Consider the following 17,028-nt stretch of genomic DNA (forward strand, 5'->3'; position numbering starts at 1 on the left):
ACATTTGCTGTGTGTATGTTTTTGTTATCTTCATTACTCTATAAACCAGCTCTGCCCAGTTTCCAAGACTGCCTTCCTCTAGTGATCAGATATTGACTGCTTCTGATTTGCAGCTACATGTCCAGAGCCCTGGGCTAATCTGCATCTGTATTGTCAAAGCATTTGCTGTTATCCTGTGCTCACGCAGTTCAGGTACCCTGTTGCAACCTGTATTGTATCTATCTTGATGAAAAGATGGGCTGCATTTCTCTGTATGTGAAATTGCAATTATTGTGGGGTTTTGCCAGCGTTCATCTTCTATTCTACCACTCCCTGCTGTCACAAGAACTTCTGGGTCTAAAACTGAGGCTTGAGCAAAAGAAATCATTAAAAGAGATATGCTCTCTGGGTTTTGAATGAGCAGGAGCATAAAAAGAGCTGATCTGCAGCACATGTTGAAACAATGACAGAATTGAAAGACTGCAGTGTTTGTTGTGGGTATGCTCAGACTATGGAGCAGGGATGCAGATCAGCACTCCCCCTGCGATACTCGACCCTTCCTGCTTATGATTTTCTTTTAGCAAAGAACTGTTTACTGTCATGGAGGTGGAACATGGTAGTGCATCCAGTTCCACATCTATGATCACAAGCCAGAAAATACTGCTCTGCCTCACTGCATATACAAAGAGTGACTGAGCAGTTATACTTTCCCAAATTCTGGACTGACTAGAACTATCTCAGAGAATAAAGATGATTACATGGTAAATAAAATGCAGGAAAAAAAACCAAACAAACAAACAAACAAAACCCAGGATTTGACAAAGCCCTGTCCTAATGGAGGTTCTGGAGCTATTTTGCCCCAAAGTTGTGTTACACACCTCAGGAGAGTGCATCAGAACCTTCTCGTGAATGGACACAGGTGTTGTATTAGTTCTGTCCACATGCATCTGTAAAATCACCATGTTTTTTATAGGATAGAAACCAGACTATTAGAAAAGTAAGAACTTGAAACAAGATTACTTTTCTGGATGTGTTTTATATCTGTAGGAAAGACATTCATGTCACTTTGCCTCACTTTCTTATACTTTTGCAAATTTTGTTAAACAGCAAAATATTAGGCCCATAATGATACTGCCTAAAAATCAATTCAGTGTTGATATGGAGAGGTTAAAAAAAATGCCACAATTAATGTAGAGTTCTGAAAAGAACTTTGGCATTGGTTTAGAATATTACAACATATAATTTACTGGCAGGTGGTCCGTATAGCAGGGTTCACAGCTCACAGATGTCCTCAGGAAGTGTTGACTGCATACACACTGGACAGGAAATGACTGGCTTAGTTAACAGTTCTTCAGAAAATATTTTAGCTCATGAGTCAACAGTATCATGCTGTTGAGAAATAAAAAAAGCAGCACACAGATGTATATGAACAGGGAAAACAAATTAAAATAGAAAAGAAATTAATGGAAGAAAAAGATAAATAGAGGAAAGAGAGAAAGAAAGAGAAAGAGAAAGAGAAAGAGAAAGAGAAAGAGAAAGAGAAAGAGAAAGAGAAAGAGAAAGAGAAAGAGAAAGAGAAAGAGAAAGAGAGAAAGAGAAAGAGAAAAGAAGAAAGAAAGAAAGAAAGAAAGAAAGAAAGAAAGAAAGAAAGAAAGAAAGAAAGAAAGAAAGAAAGAAAGAAAGAGAGAGAGAAAGAAAGAAAGAAAGAAAGAAAGAAAGAAAGAAAGAAAGAAAGAAAGAAAGAAAGAAAGAAAGAAAGAAAGAAAGAAAGAAAGAAAGAAAGAAAGAAAGAAAGAAAGAAAGAAAGAAAGAAAGAAAGAAAGAAAGAAAGAAAGAAAGAAAGAAAGAAAGAAAGAAAAAAGAAAGACTTGCTTTATGCAATACACAGAGAGATGACTTCCAATCCTGAAGATGCTCCAACTTCCAGAACAGGAAAGACTTTCAAAAAGTAATAGAATAATCTCTTATGGCAGATGGGAAGTAAAAAAAAAAGCTTAAATTGCAGTGAGACAATGCAAATCTTGCTAATGTTAAGGGTGGTAACCATGAAACAGACTGCCTGGCAAAGTTATAGCCTTTGTCACTGAAAATCTGATGGAACAAAATCTGAGGAAAAAAAAAAAAGCCTGAAAAATATAAGAAAAAGAAATGGAAATTAGAGACTGAAAGATGTTTTTAGACCACATTATTTTTTGTAAATAAACACCTGATTTTTGTTCCAACTTCAAATATGTATATTGCAATCCTGTATTCAGTAACACTATATCCAATGACCATTTCCTAAAGAACGTATCACTCTCTGTATTTAGCATCAAACAAAAAGTTTCATGATTTCTAAAATAAGGTCCTAGGCATAATCATAGAAAATAGTTTTATGTCTATTTTATCTCTGTGGTCAAATGAATCCTTAAAAGTGTTTTCTTAATTAGTGTGTTATGTGTATTTCCTCTCTGTAGCCCCAAATCTGGTTATTATGGTATTCATATGGAGGACAGAGCTTTCATCTTCCTCCTCTGGCAGAGGAAGATGCTAAATATGGTCTTCCACTTTCTGAAGTTTGGATGTATGCTCTAGATCAATGTAAGTTATTGAGTTATGTAAGTTCCAATTCTTCTATCTTTATTTTCCCATTAATTTATTTAGTATTACTGCTGTTTCAAAAACACACACACACACAGAAAAATTAACACTAAAATCCTATTGAAAGTACTATTATTTTCAATGACATTTTCTGATTTTACATTGACATAGTCAGTTTACAACTCTTATTAACAGTTGCTGAAGTTATAGATTTTTAATCCAAAATGGTTTGATGCCATTGTCAATAATTATTCTATACAAATGCTTGAAAATTAAAATGTTATTTTAAAAAGTAAAAATTTCAATACTAATTTCCATGAAATGCTGGTGTTTAAACAGAATGTCATTTTCAAGAACAACCTTGAGCAGAGCTTTGAAAAGAGAAAATCTTTCCTGTTTTCTGTGACAAATGTGAAGAGTTAATGCTTGGGAAGTACCAAGATAAATGCTTATTGATGACTCAGTTAGCATCTTGGAGTGAGCAGAGTATAAACAGGCAAAATATGTCTTCTTTTTTATAGCTCAACAAGCAAGGGAATGCAGTCATAAAAAAAGGAAATGTAATGAAATGAAATCAAAACAAACAAAAGACAAACTCTCAGACTGTGGTGCTGATGACTCATTTTCAACCTCCTTTTCAAATTGTCACTTTATTTTCTAAGTTGGACTCCTCACCCGTGACTGCTTGAGTGACATTTATAAAAGAAAATGTGGGACTTAATTAGGTAAGCACTTCTAACGTTTCGTGTGCATCCTATATGTATTTAATTCCATCTTTGGATGTGCAAGATAAACTGTTTCTAGCTGAGGCGAAGGGTGCCTGATGGCAGTGAAGCACTGAGTCACAGGGCACACAGCCGGTGCTCGGCGCCAGGCTGGGGGACTGATGCCCACCGTGCCCTCCATGCACAGAGCCCACCCAGGGGACGTGGCTGTCAGGAGCTTGGTCCACTTGGACTCAGGCTGAGACATACAGTAGCTGCTAGATGAGTGAAGAGGACCATCAGCTCCACAGTAGCCCAGCAGCAGCTGGCATTGCAGAGGAATTTCAATTAGTCAGGTGACAATCAGCTGCGGTCCCCAAGGAGACAGCCACCACCTCTTCTGCACAGTGCTCAGTCACTGCTGCAAAAAGCTCAGTTGTGACACCACTTAAAACATCAGGTGTAAAAGTAGCTACTTGGAGGCACTTGTCCTCTCTGCATGCTTTAATTTAAAAACTGAGATCTTCTATTGTGTGTTGGAATATGAATGAGTCAGTCGTAAACAAAGAACTAAAACAGATGAATCTGGCGTGGAGAGGTAGCTGAGTCATTCTATAAACTCTGTCCCTTAAATGTAAATGGCAGAGGTTTTATTTTTTGACACAATAATTGCTATTTTAGATTAATGAGCTATGAGGCTTTTGCAGCAAAATGACTCCTTAAAATTACTGTCCCATTCAGTGCTTCCACTTTTAAACTTTTCTATCCATGATTTTACTTCTTGATCACTGTGAAAAGAAACTAAAAATATTTTCTTCAGGAGCTTTCTTTTGATTTTAGCTATTTATTTAAATAAATAGTGTTTGAATTTTGTACCTGTTTATCTCATGAAGATAGCATTTCTTCATTGCACTATGCCCCTTATACCATTTAAAAGGGGTACACAATCAAATGCTGGTATTAAATCTTTGGAGTTTTGATTCAGAGGAAGAGGCTAGCACAGAAAAGAATTGTTTCTAGTGTGGAGTAAAATAGCTAAAATATTACTAGAAATCATTAAAGGTTTCAGCAAACATATCCACTGTCTGAATGAGAAAAACTTAACACAAAACATGAAATAAAATTTCTTTTCTTTCACCACTACAACTTTGAAAAGACAATATATTAATAAAGCAATATTATTCCACAGAAACTGATAAAATTTATCTTCTTTGTACTTATATACTTTATATTTTATTCTTCATTATACTTATATGCAATATTATATGTATGTTTTAAAATAAAAAAAATTATTTTCTTAAAATACCTTACCTAGATAGATTTACTGTTTTAAAAGTCTAAATAAATTGTAATGTCATCTAATATATACCTGGAAAAAAAAAATAATACTGTTTTTGATGCATATTTCCACTAAAAAATTTACTGCAAGCAAAATGAAAATCTAAGTCAGAAAATGTTCCTCCTGTTACCCTTGATAACATTAGTAGTAGCCACATAAGACAGAATATTTAAAATCAGCAGAACAGGATTTTCCAGAGTAACAGGTTGCAGCATTAGTTGGCAAACACTATTCTTGGGTCCACAAGTAGAAATGTTGAGTATAAAACAGCTATTTTACTGCATTCAGAGCTGACAAATCCTTGGCATTTCAAATGTGGGCCAATGCAAGTTCAAGGGAGTGGTTCAACTAAAGAGATTCTCAGGGAGAGCAGGAGGCTTTTCAAAGGTCTGGAAAAATCGAACACCAAAAGGAAGATGAAAGGGTTACATATATTTAGACTAAGGAAAGTAAAAGACAGTAGCAGTGTTTATATGTATAAAACATAGCTTTAAATTTTATTCCTTCTCAAAATTCATTTCAGATCAGCTTTTAAACAGCAGAAGGGAAGGTCTGTGTTGGGATGTGCAGCAGTGAGGACTGTGCAGTACTACAGCCGTTTGTCAGGAGGCTGTGGCAACGCCCTCTGATCCTCTTCCTCAGAACAGGCTGTAAAGGTGTTTGTTCAGAAATGGCACAGATATAGCTGACCCAACATCTGCAAAGGAGGTGGGAGTAAAATCTCTCTTCTAATTTTAATAGCCTCAATTTCTGCTATTTTGGTGATTTTATTATCCAGCTTCATTATATATATATTATTATGCAGAAAATAAAATCATTAAATAAGTAATTCAGAAAGTTGAATTAAAAGCAAAATTTTTGGAAAAACTGAAACACAGGGCTATGTCCTGGAAATTAACACTTTCATTTAAAATTTGCAGCAAGTATTTTCAGATTGAAATAGTATTTTATCTTCAAATGTTCTAACTTTCCCATAATTATTATATTATTACTCTATATAATTATTTCATTGCTTGCACACTGGCATTTTGCATATCACATATGTAAATACCAGTATTAAGCATTAACAACAAAGTTGATAAATGTAATTTCATTGTGCCAGATTGGGCTAGTGACAGGTTTAGAAATTTCATGCTAATCCAACTAAATACTACAAAATATAGCTGTGAATTCTTTTTCTTTTTTCGATCTCCTTAAATATTTTACACTGCTCAATAAGGATGAGACAAATTATAAATTAATTTTAAGAATTATAATGGATGGCAATTACATCTGTATTATTTCATATTTTCACTATTCTAATTATCCTTACAATAGACATTCTGCCTCATTGTTCTCATGACAGTTTGCCAGAGAAGCGCTGTATCAGAATGCTAATAACTTGCTACATCCCCTCTTTGACAGTTGATAGTAAACCTCAACTATATGATTTTATTTCAATAGGTTTGTTGTTGTTCAATAGGTTTGTTCAGCAGGTCCATATCTCTTTAAAGTGGCTGTAACTCACATTTTGATATTTATTCTCTCCAAGAATGGAATAAATATCAAAATACAGAAAAGGTTGGACCATGCTTTTTAAATTACATTAAAAAAAAAAAAAACCTAAATATTTCAATTTAAGCATATATTTTAAAACTAGAAGATTAAGGATTTACTAGACCATTTTTAAAATAAGCCATTCCTATAGTTCATCTGCTGCATCCCGGGTTTGGGTTCAGATTAGGGGTTCTGATATATGTTACTCAGCCAGTTCTGTGTACTCCTGTGTGTACCCCCATGTTCCCCCCCCCGGTGGTCTGCTCCAGGTTACTTACCATTGGAGCTCACCATGCCAGTCCTGTAACCACCCCCCTGTCCACTCCTGAGAGTTCTGTGTCTGTTACCCTGTCCCTGCATTCCCATTTGTCCCGGAACCCTGTACACACCCCTGTCGCGTCCCCATTGGTTGCCGCAGCCTATGTCACTCCCCTGTCACCTGTGCCCATTGAGCGAGGGAGGCTTCTGCCCATGTCTGCCCGCCCCCTGAAAAACCCCCATGCGTTCCTTTGTTCACTACCATTTCTGTCCACGCAGGCGCTGGGGGCAGACAATAAAAGCTCTCCAGCCACGCAGGACAGTGTGGACATTCCTTCACCTCTTTGCCTTGTCCCAGCAATGGTTGCAGAGTGCGGCCAGCCCCACCCTGCCACAACGCCCAGGCCACACGGCATCCCGGTCCATCTGAGAAGCAGCGCCTTTAGCCGGGCTCCCGAGCTGCCCCAGATTGGGGAAAACAATGCAACACTGCATTCATCTAGGAAATTTATGTGTGTTTACTGAAGTCCCCTATATTTTATCTGATAAATATTCTTTTCTAATATTTAACCAGCTAAACATCACATGTGCTTTTGATCAAAATCAATTCAACCTTTGTCTTGCCATGTATTTCCTCAATAATTAAGCAGATTTTATTTGGTTAAATTCTGTTTAGAAATATGGTATCTTAGTAAAATATAATTGGTTTATTTAATATTGATATTAATATACTTTTGTACGTAGTCCAGAGCTGTACCTATCTCTGGGGTCCCCAGCAGGGGAAGGACATTGAACTGTTGGAGCAAAACCAGAGGATGGCCACTGAGTTGATTAGTTGGATGGAGCACCTTTCTGACACAGAAAGACTAAGATAATTGTATTGTTCAGCCTGTAGAAGAGAAGGCTACAGGGTGACCTCATTGCGTCCTTCCAGTACCTGAAGGGAGCCTACAGGAAAGCTGGAGAGGGACTTTCTACATGAGTATGTAGTGACAGGACATACTCATGTAGTGGGGGAATGACTTCAAACTGAAAGAGAGTAGGGTGAAATTCAATATTAGAAAGAAATTCTTTGATGTGAGAGTGGTGAGGCACTGGAACAGGTTGCCCAGAGAAGTTTTGGATGCCTTTTCTCTGAAAGTGTTCAAGGTCAGGTTGGATGAGGCTCTGAGCCACTCTTGCTATGTCAGGAGGGTTGGACCCAGATGACCTTTAAGGTCCCTTCCAACTCAAATCATTCTGTGATTCTAGGATATCAATTGCCCAGCATAATTTTCCATATTCATGGCAGCATGCACATAAATGAAGCTGGTGGATAATCATCCCACTCTGAAAAATATAAATATTCATTTGATTTTAAGTTCACTGTCTTAGACATTCTAGCTTTCTTAAATGTGAGAAGGTGTTTAAGTGCTACGCAGAGATGGGGCCCAAAGTGTTTAATGAGTCATTTATTCAGCGTGAAAGATAAAAATAAGAAGCATGTTGCTAATCATCTAACCTTAATGTCTGTGATTCACTAAACTCCCAAATTCATGAGAAACAAACTAAACCTTGAACCCAGACTGAAATTAATTGTTGTGGATCAAAAGTTGATTCTGTGTTTGGATCAGAATAAATTAACTGATCTTTATAGAGTGGATTATTATGGTTTAAAAGAAAACAGCTGAAGGAAAGGACAAGAAGAAGGATTCAATTAGTCTTGGATTTGACAGAAGTTACTGAAACAATAGAATTTGCATGAGAAATAAAAATTCCTTACTACTTTATCAGTATCCTTCTTTACGGAAAATTCCAGCATTTCTTATGGGTTTACTAGAGGCTATTGCCATAAAACAGAGGGGTTGCATAGCAATGCTGTCTTGAAGAATTGAATTTGAGACAAGGTCAGGATGTTCAGCTACTTAATTCAGCTCAAGATAGTGTTTATGATGGAGACAGCTTATCTGCCTAAACATTTGGCACAAACATTTCATTTTATTAATTTAGTGTTATTTGAAAACAGGAAGAAGTTCAGGGCAAATTTTAGGAGATATTTACACTTTTACAGACCTGGGTCACAAGTCTGTTCACCTTCTGTTTCTTGTTCTAACATAATTTACATTGGAATATAACTCAATAGTACTAAATTCAGCCTACTGAAGCACTTCTGCCTGTTGAATCCTGGATATCAGATGGAGCCAAATGTCACAGGAGTATGAATTAGTCATCTTTCTGCACTCATGATCATCATGAACCTGGAACTCTTTGAAGCAGTAGTAAGGAAATAATTCATCTCCCTGGTCCCTTTGCCAGTTAATTCAAATGTCAATGGACAGAGTTTCTACACACCAAAGTTCTTTACTGTATCAATCTTCATGGCTCTTCAACAGCCTCACCTGACTGAGACTCCAAAAATTTACATTTTTTGAATTCTTAATAAAAGAAATTGCCCAAATACTGAGATAACTCACATAATAAAGTTGCATATCAGCCCAACTAAAGTGACTATATTTTATAATCAGTTACCAGATCCATCCTTTTTCTTGAACGATAATGTTAAATCACCTGTCTTCAAAAGTCTATGAAAACATCATGACACTGTTACCTAGGAATTTTAATTGTGTATGTCAAACTCATTGGACCTCGATGATTACCTTTCAGTTTGTTCTATCTTTCACTCTTCCCCATTTATCGTGATGTACTTAATAACTTGGAGTAAAACACAGCCCAAATCAAAATATTCAACATTTTTCTATTTTTATTTCTGCTATATATCTGTCTGTATATGTAAGGTGTCTTTATATATTCTGGAAATGCAGAAATCCCGACACATTCATGCTACCAAGCTTAATATCAGAGGTGCAACAAAGTTAAAAAGAAATACCAAAAGCTCAGAATAAGAAAGCATTCATGATCTCTTGCTTAAATTCAGTTTTGTAGATATCACTTTTTCCTAAGATGCGAGTTTTAAAAGTAATTTCGGAACTTAGCTCATACTTTTCTGGAATATGAAATTTTGTGTAAAATTGTCCCAAGCAGTCTTCAAAATATTTTTTTCTGAAGGTGTTAATGAGTGATAAGTTATTACTATGCATGACAATAGTATTAAAAACAAAAGAAAGTGCAAGCACTCTTTATACATGACTTGATTCCCTACAGCCTGAAAATAAAAAATACGAGAGTTCTAACAATGGTAACTGAAAGTTGCAGCACTAAATACAGAATCCTCTGTCAAAAATCACTTGAATAGTTTCAAAAATATACAGTGATATTTTAATATTTCAGTATTTATGATTCAACTTCAGTGCTACCATTTAGGCAATCTAGTGTAAATGTGATTATATTTTTGTATAAATTTCTAAAGAAAAGAGAAGATAGACACATTATACAGTCCTACTCTAAGTGTCATTTTTCATCGTTTTATGTTTCATTTCACATAATATGCCGAAGAAAAAATATGCATAGTCTGTTATCAGTGGTGCTGTTTTCTTTGTTCTGTTTCTGTGTATTTTTGTTCTGCTTCTCCTTTGCAGAACTGACGTAACTATTACTGTAATTATGATTTTTAAAAAGATATCTGAGTATTTTAATTGAATAGCCAGAGTATTCTTACAACCCTACTCAACTTTGTATTACATATTATTTAATCCACAAGATGCTTTAGGCCATTTATATAAAAAGTCAATTCAACTGTTCCAATGTCTGGAACAAAGGGAGAAATATTTTGTTTTAGTTATTGAAGCAAGACCTCACATGCAAATTCCCATTTAAATTATGAAAGGCTAAGCACATGCATTCCATTTTTATCATATATATAGTAGAAAAGGGTGGGCAGTAAGAGTTGTGAGTCTAGCCAGCAAAATAAAGTAGGAAACTTTCAATATTTTAGGTTAAACATTTTCTTCAGAGTTAGAAGGCTTAAGTGACTGATCAGGCAGCCTGTTTCACTCCTTGCTACGGCTTCAAGTCTTTTATCCTTCTCTGTACAGATCAACACACATTGGGCAATGCTTGCTGTTTTATCTTCATGTCTGGAAGTCCTAAGCCATACACTAAGGAAAAAAAAATCTCCCCACAGAAAATACTAGAAAGCCTTCCTGCAGGGGCCAATCATTACAGGAAATGTAATAATCAGTCAGAAAAAAAAAATCTTTAGTGAATTACAAGGAGATACTTTTGAGGTAAGATCTAAGTAGAGCTTAGGAAGCAGGCAATTACTAATGGAATGGTGCCATTGAGGGTAATGCTGAACAGCACTGCTCACTGTGCTCCTATGGGATAATTCCTCTCTGCCATTAAGGCATATATATTACACAAAGAAAACCTTCTGCAGTATCTACTAATAGTTTAAGTAAGGGCAGTGAGAGGACGTTATGAGCACTTATCTGTACACAGTAATTGCAGAAGAACAACTAGGTTTTATCCTGATAGCGTATCTAAAAGTTACTACCTCAGCCGAGAGGCAGACCTTCATTGTTTAGCGTATGACCACAATCACACTGGATAATGACCATATAATGAAAAGTCAATTTGCATTACAACCTCTCTTTTCATCTGGAAAAATTTACTCAGAAGAGTTAATTTAACAAGATTTTTAATTCTTCTAGAGTCAGAATCTTGTTCTTATCCTACTCTCAAATCTCCTCTGCAGAGAAAAAAAGGCTCACAGTTTTCTAGAGATCTGAGACTGAATGCTGAGAAGAGATAAATAATGACCATTAGTGCCTCTTGGGGAATGCAAAGAAATTTATAAACACAAGTAATTTGCTTTTATTCCAATCATTTGTATATTCCTAGGAGGCTTTTTGTTTTTTGAGAATATCACCTTTCTCTTCTGGCCATACAAACAATCACAATCATTTAGACTAACAGATGTGGTTATTTAGTAACACATTTTTATCACAATATTCTCCTGATTTTAAAAATGTTTTAATATTATTGAATAAAAAGCCTCATTTTTATTCAATAGAAGTTTCAGTTCTAAGTAATTCCACCAGCAAATAGCTTTAGCAAAGCCCTTCTACTGATCACATACTCACATACCTTGATTTTCAGGAAAGAAAATTTATTAACCTCAGTCCAGTTTTCTCTACTTTATTGGAATTTATTTATTCTGAAAAGAGCTGAAACTGTTGATCCATATTTCCCAGTATACCTGCACCCTACAGCAGGAAACTGCTCTGCCTGAACAAACTGTGCCATAGCTACATTTGAAAGGTGCAAATAATGGCATGCTAAACTGAAAATGAAGAAAAAGAAATGCTGACATCTATGAATCACAGTTCACCTAAGAGCAAGCATGATAAAATTATTCACAGGAAATAAAGTGGTACTGAGATTCTGTGTGAGATGGCAAAGATGAATCATCACCAAATAGAGAGCTTCTGTGCATGTCTGTTCATCAGAAGAGACAGCTGAATAGAGCACACTGTGAATGTAAGGCAATGACATATAGACCTATAGGTGGAAAAATGAGCTTTACAATCAACACTTAAAGCTCCCTTTGGTACCATAAAAGAGCTGTTATTTAGTTGTCTTGTGTTATCTTTAAGTGTTCTGGTACAAAATCTTTTTATTTTTGGAAGATCACCTACATGTTAAGATCTCATTTATGAAGGATACCATTTATTCAGTTGGTCCTTTCTGATTCTCTGGTATGTTTCATATATTTTAATTTTTTGAGACAGGCAGGTTGCCAAAGTATATTTTCCTCAGTAGTTTCACTTTTATAGTGGCAGTTGGGAACCACAGAAATGTTTTATTCTTTGCTCAGTGTATAACACAGGTGTTATAATATCAACAACATTTTCTACTCACTTGAGAGACCTATGTGAAAGGAAGATGAAAGGCACATTGACTGAGTAGGAAATGTAATGCAATAGAACTAGCTCCAAGCAGAAAATGTAGAGATTTGTCTTCAGTGATTTATGCTTTGAAAAAGAGGGCAGATCAAAAATGTATGGGTTTATATGAGGACAAATTATACCCAATATACACATGACTGTTCTTGCAACAGTTTGTACTCTTGTAACTTTGCTGGTTAACTGGAAATACTTTGGATTAAAGAATAGATTTTATGTTCCATATGTTTATTAAAAATATATTGCCTCCCAACAAAAATGGTAAAACATATTTCTTTCAACATAATAATTGAAAAGACTCACTTCAAATATGCCTGAGTTAAAGCATTTGTGATTCTTCTCCATTTTTTTGAACCAAACATTGACCAACTCAGTGTGGGTATAAAGATAACATCAACAAAACCAGATCTTTGCATTCTAAAGAATAAAATTGGTAGCTAAGCAGATTATAGTGGTTGGCACTTGTCTGCCTTGCTGTTAAAACACTTCTGAAGACTATGCTATTAATAAAGTTCTTTGCAAGACCTACAAAAGAAGTTTGCAAAGTAATGATAAAAATAAAATTTAGGAAATAAAGCATAAATTTATTAAAATAGGTTTGTGGAGGAGGGAACAACATTTATATACCAGGTATAAATTAAATTTTATTTATAGTTATTAAATGGATTCCATTGTTACTAAATGTTCAAACATGATGATTGAAAAGAGTTGATGATCATGAAAACTCTCAGCTTTACATGAGTAAAAAAATTTTCCAATTTTGCTTACCCTCTGAATTGAATTCTTAAAATGTTCATTCAATTGCTAAAAAAACCAAAAAAACAATATGACAAGCACTAATGAACAGTAAAATTTTACAATTTGCAAACAGATAACAGATTGAAAACAGTCATGAAATCAATATATGTGAGTAGTGAGCATACTCACATGGAACATATGGGATTACATATTTGTAATATTAGATATTCACGGACTCATAAATTTACAAGTTATAAAAAATCTATTTTGCTGTTTTTGCTTTCAAAATCCACATATATACAATGTAGCTTTTACATGCAACATTAATCCATGGGGTTCAGCATCACAATGCATCCAGTAATCAAAGTCTACAAAAGCTGGTGAAAATGATTCTTGCTTTCCATAAAGTCTTGAATCTAACTCTCTAGGAGAAACAATGTATTCATGCATAATAGAAACTGAAAGTCTTGAAAGTTTAAAAAACTCTTAAACTCTAGTTATTGTAATTTTTTCCCTTTCTCAGGTTTACAACTCTACAGCAAAAGTTTGCTTTTTAAAAGCCTTCTTAAGTGTCCGTGTTGTACTTATGATATTTATTGTTGGACTGATCAACTGTAGATAAGTTACTCTAATAAATAATCAATTTCCAAGTGAAAAAAAGATTAAGCTATTAAAACTGAATTTTTGATTTGGTTTACTGTTTTTATATTTAATATTATTTATATTATTATTCTCTCTCAGATGTTTGTGTTCTTGGCTTTTATTCCCAGAAGCTACTGCTCATGAGCCTGCAAATGTTGATATTCTTATATCAGCCCAGATGTTTTTTCATACTGCCAAATGTTATGGCTTAAAGTGTAAGCCTAACATTGTAATTTTAATCAAGTGTGAACTTTAATAAAAACATATTACATAGATAAGAAAAGCGCAAAAATGTCTCTAATATGTTTTTCTTTACAAGCAAACTTAGGTGATTTCTTTTTCTAGCTTATTCTCTAATTGGTCTATGATATACTGCCTTTGACAGGTTTCTTACCATCTGTTTTCTGAAGTTGTTTTAAAACTCCTGTGTCAGGGATTTTGAACCTTTATCAGAAGTGAACACCATGTATATCCTTTCATTTTTGACATCTCTCATTAAAGGAGTTAAAAGAGCTTTTGCGCAAACAGTTCTACCTTTGGAAGCTGAAAGTAGATTTCCATCATCTTGAAACCTGAAAATCCAAAAGTTGCTCTTTGGATGCCTCCTGAGAATAAGGACTGATACTATCAGCAAATCTACCAGCATGTCACAATGTGTTTAGTAATCAAAATAACTTTAAAAGAAGTAAGAAGAACAATAAAACTGCTGCACAATCTATTTTGCAAGGGTTTGGCATCATCTATTGGAAAAAAAAGAAAAAAAGAAAAATCCTGCTTTTCTGTTGTAATTGTCATTTGAAAAGATAAATTCAAACAGTTTTTCATGTTTGTCAGCTAAATGCACCTAAGTCTGAGAAAACATTTGGAAATAGAAATTTACAAACTGAGAGACAAAGAATTAGAAAAATTAATATACTACAAAAAGTAAAAAAAAAAAACCTCTAAGCAAAATGTTAGTTCTTTAGGTTTCACCTGAGACATTCATGACAGAGTTAAAATAAACGGAGAGTAGATATCTGTATTAGCAACTTTGCGCCACAATGACATTCCAGGTGGTGACTCAGAACAGAGAGAAATATCACTGTAAACAAATGCATCCATTATTGTAGGTAACTACCTAGATGGAGAGGAATTCAAGCTGACGTGGAGTAGCAGCAAGCCATTCAATTTCAGTGAGAAACCTTTTAAGAGAAATAAGCTTTCAGAGCACTCCTTTTCCTAAGCTAACTTCAAAAACATAGAAAATCGTGGTCTATCTTCAGTCCCTCTGTGGGCTGCTCTAGCAGTTGCAAGTTGCAAAGAAGTGCAGGGATAGTGATAGTAATGATGCATCAGTACTGCATTATATGTTAACTCCAAAAAGAAGTGAAGTTATTCTGAACTTATAAAAACCCTGGATGGTATTTATGGATGAAGTTGTTAATGTTCTTGTTAAACTGTTTTTAGCCCACATAACTGCAAAGATAGAAAAGAAATATATTTAATCAACTAATCTGTTTTGCCTACCCATGAAAAAAAAAGTCTACAGGAAGATGGCTAAAAATTACTAGAAAGAGATAATTAAAGATGTTGTATCTTGCAAACAATTAAAACACAGAAACAGTTCTATGGTGATGAGAGAGTTGGGGTTCTTCAGCCTGGAGAAGAGAAGGCTCTGAGGAGACCTCATTGTGATCTTCTAATACTTAAAGTGGTCTCTTAAGAAAAAGGAGGAGTAATTTTTACATGGACAGATAGTGACAAGGGGGAATGGTTTTAAACTCAAAGAGACTTGGATTAAATGTTAGGATGGGTGAATTGCTCAGAGGGTAGAGAGGCACAGAAACAGGCTGCCCAGAGAACTTGTGGATGGCCCATCCATGGATGTGTTCAAGGGCATGTTGGATGAGGCCCTTTGAGCAACCAAATTTAGTGGGTGGCATCCCTGCCCATGGCAGGGGAATTGGAATTAAATGATCTTTAACGTCCCTTCCAGACCAAGCCTTTCTATAATTCTATGATTCTGTGATTCTCTGAAGCTATTTTTAGCTCAAAGTACAAATCAACTTGATCTCCTTCTGGTATCACAACAGGATTGTCTTCACACATTTGCAAATGACATTTAATTTCTCTACACATCTTCCTACACTTACATGCTTTCATGTTATCTTGCATTTACTTTGGAAATAAAGCAATGCAAAACTTCTTAAATAGGATATGTATTTATCATTATTATTTTCACTATTTTTTTCCTTTAATCATGTAATTAGCACACTAATTGGACCACCTGAGGATTAAGATGTTCTCAAGGTATTTTTTCAAAAGTATCTTCTATTTAACTAGGATACTGAATGTCCCTTTGTGGAAATACTTGTTATTATTCTGCTCTAAAAGTTCTTTTCTATTCCAAAGGATGAAAAATTTAAGACTGTGTACTACAGTGCTTAGGTTTTATAATATTAAGCACTAAATTAGGTGTCCAAGATCTCAAGACAATGAAGAATGAGATATCCCTGGTAAGGAGTCACTGACATAAGCAAAGAAGATTTTACATTAAACAATAAGAAATGTTGAAATGCTGATATTTTTATATTGTTAAGACATGAGCCCACTGCACTTCAGCTTTAGGAGTGAGCTAAACTTACATGCAGATTTAGATACTTCTACCAGTCCAACCAATGAGATTGACTATCAACTGAGTAAAAGGTGTTTACTAGAATCCTTGCAAGGAAAATAAGTTCTTTCATTGTTGCATCCCGGACTTTGGGTTTAGGTCGGGGTTCTAGTGTGTCTTAGCAGGTTCTGTGTACCCCCATGTATCCCCCGGTTTCCCCCCCCGCAGTACCTGGTTCCCGAGCTGCCTGACCATGTGGCCTGGCTCCCATCCCCCCTGTCTCTTCCTGTGGGTCCTTCCCCACCGTTACCCCTCCCCCGCGGCCGGGGCCACCCCGGGCCCCCAGCGCTGCCCCTGCCGCCTCCCCATGGGCTCCTGCCTTCCACACCACAGCCCTGCAGCCCCGGGACCGCCCCGGGCCCCAGCGCCGTCCCTGCCGTGCCCCTATTGGCTTCCCCAGACCACGTGACACCCCCCGCCCCACCCCCTATAAAACCCCCATGCAGCCGAGACCAGGCGGCCATATTGTCCAACGCAGGGGTTGGGAGCACGTCAGTAAAATGCTCTCAGCTCCTGCCACGTGGAATTTGGTCCTTCCTTCACCCCCTTTATCGAGGTCCCTTGCGCATGGTGGTAGAAGTGGCCGACGCAGCTTCCCGGGGCGCGGCACCCAGGAGCAGTGGCAGGACCGGGACCGGAGAAGCCATGGTGCCCCACTGGGCACGGAGGCTGCTCCGGACCCGGGAGAAACACCAGAACACTGCATTTCATCCATCAGGAAAAAGTTATTAGAATATGTGGGAATTGTTCAAATTC

The sequence above is a fragment of the Vidua macroura genome, chromosome 5 (genome assembly GCF_024509145.1).
Source record: "Vidua macroura isolate BioBank_ID:100142 chromosome 5, ASM2450914v1, whole genome shotgun sequence".
NCBI lineage: Eukaryota > Metazoa > Chordata > Aves > Passeriformes > Viduidae > Vidua > Vidua macroura.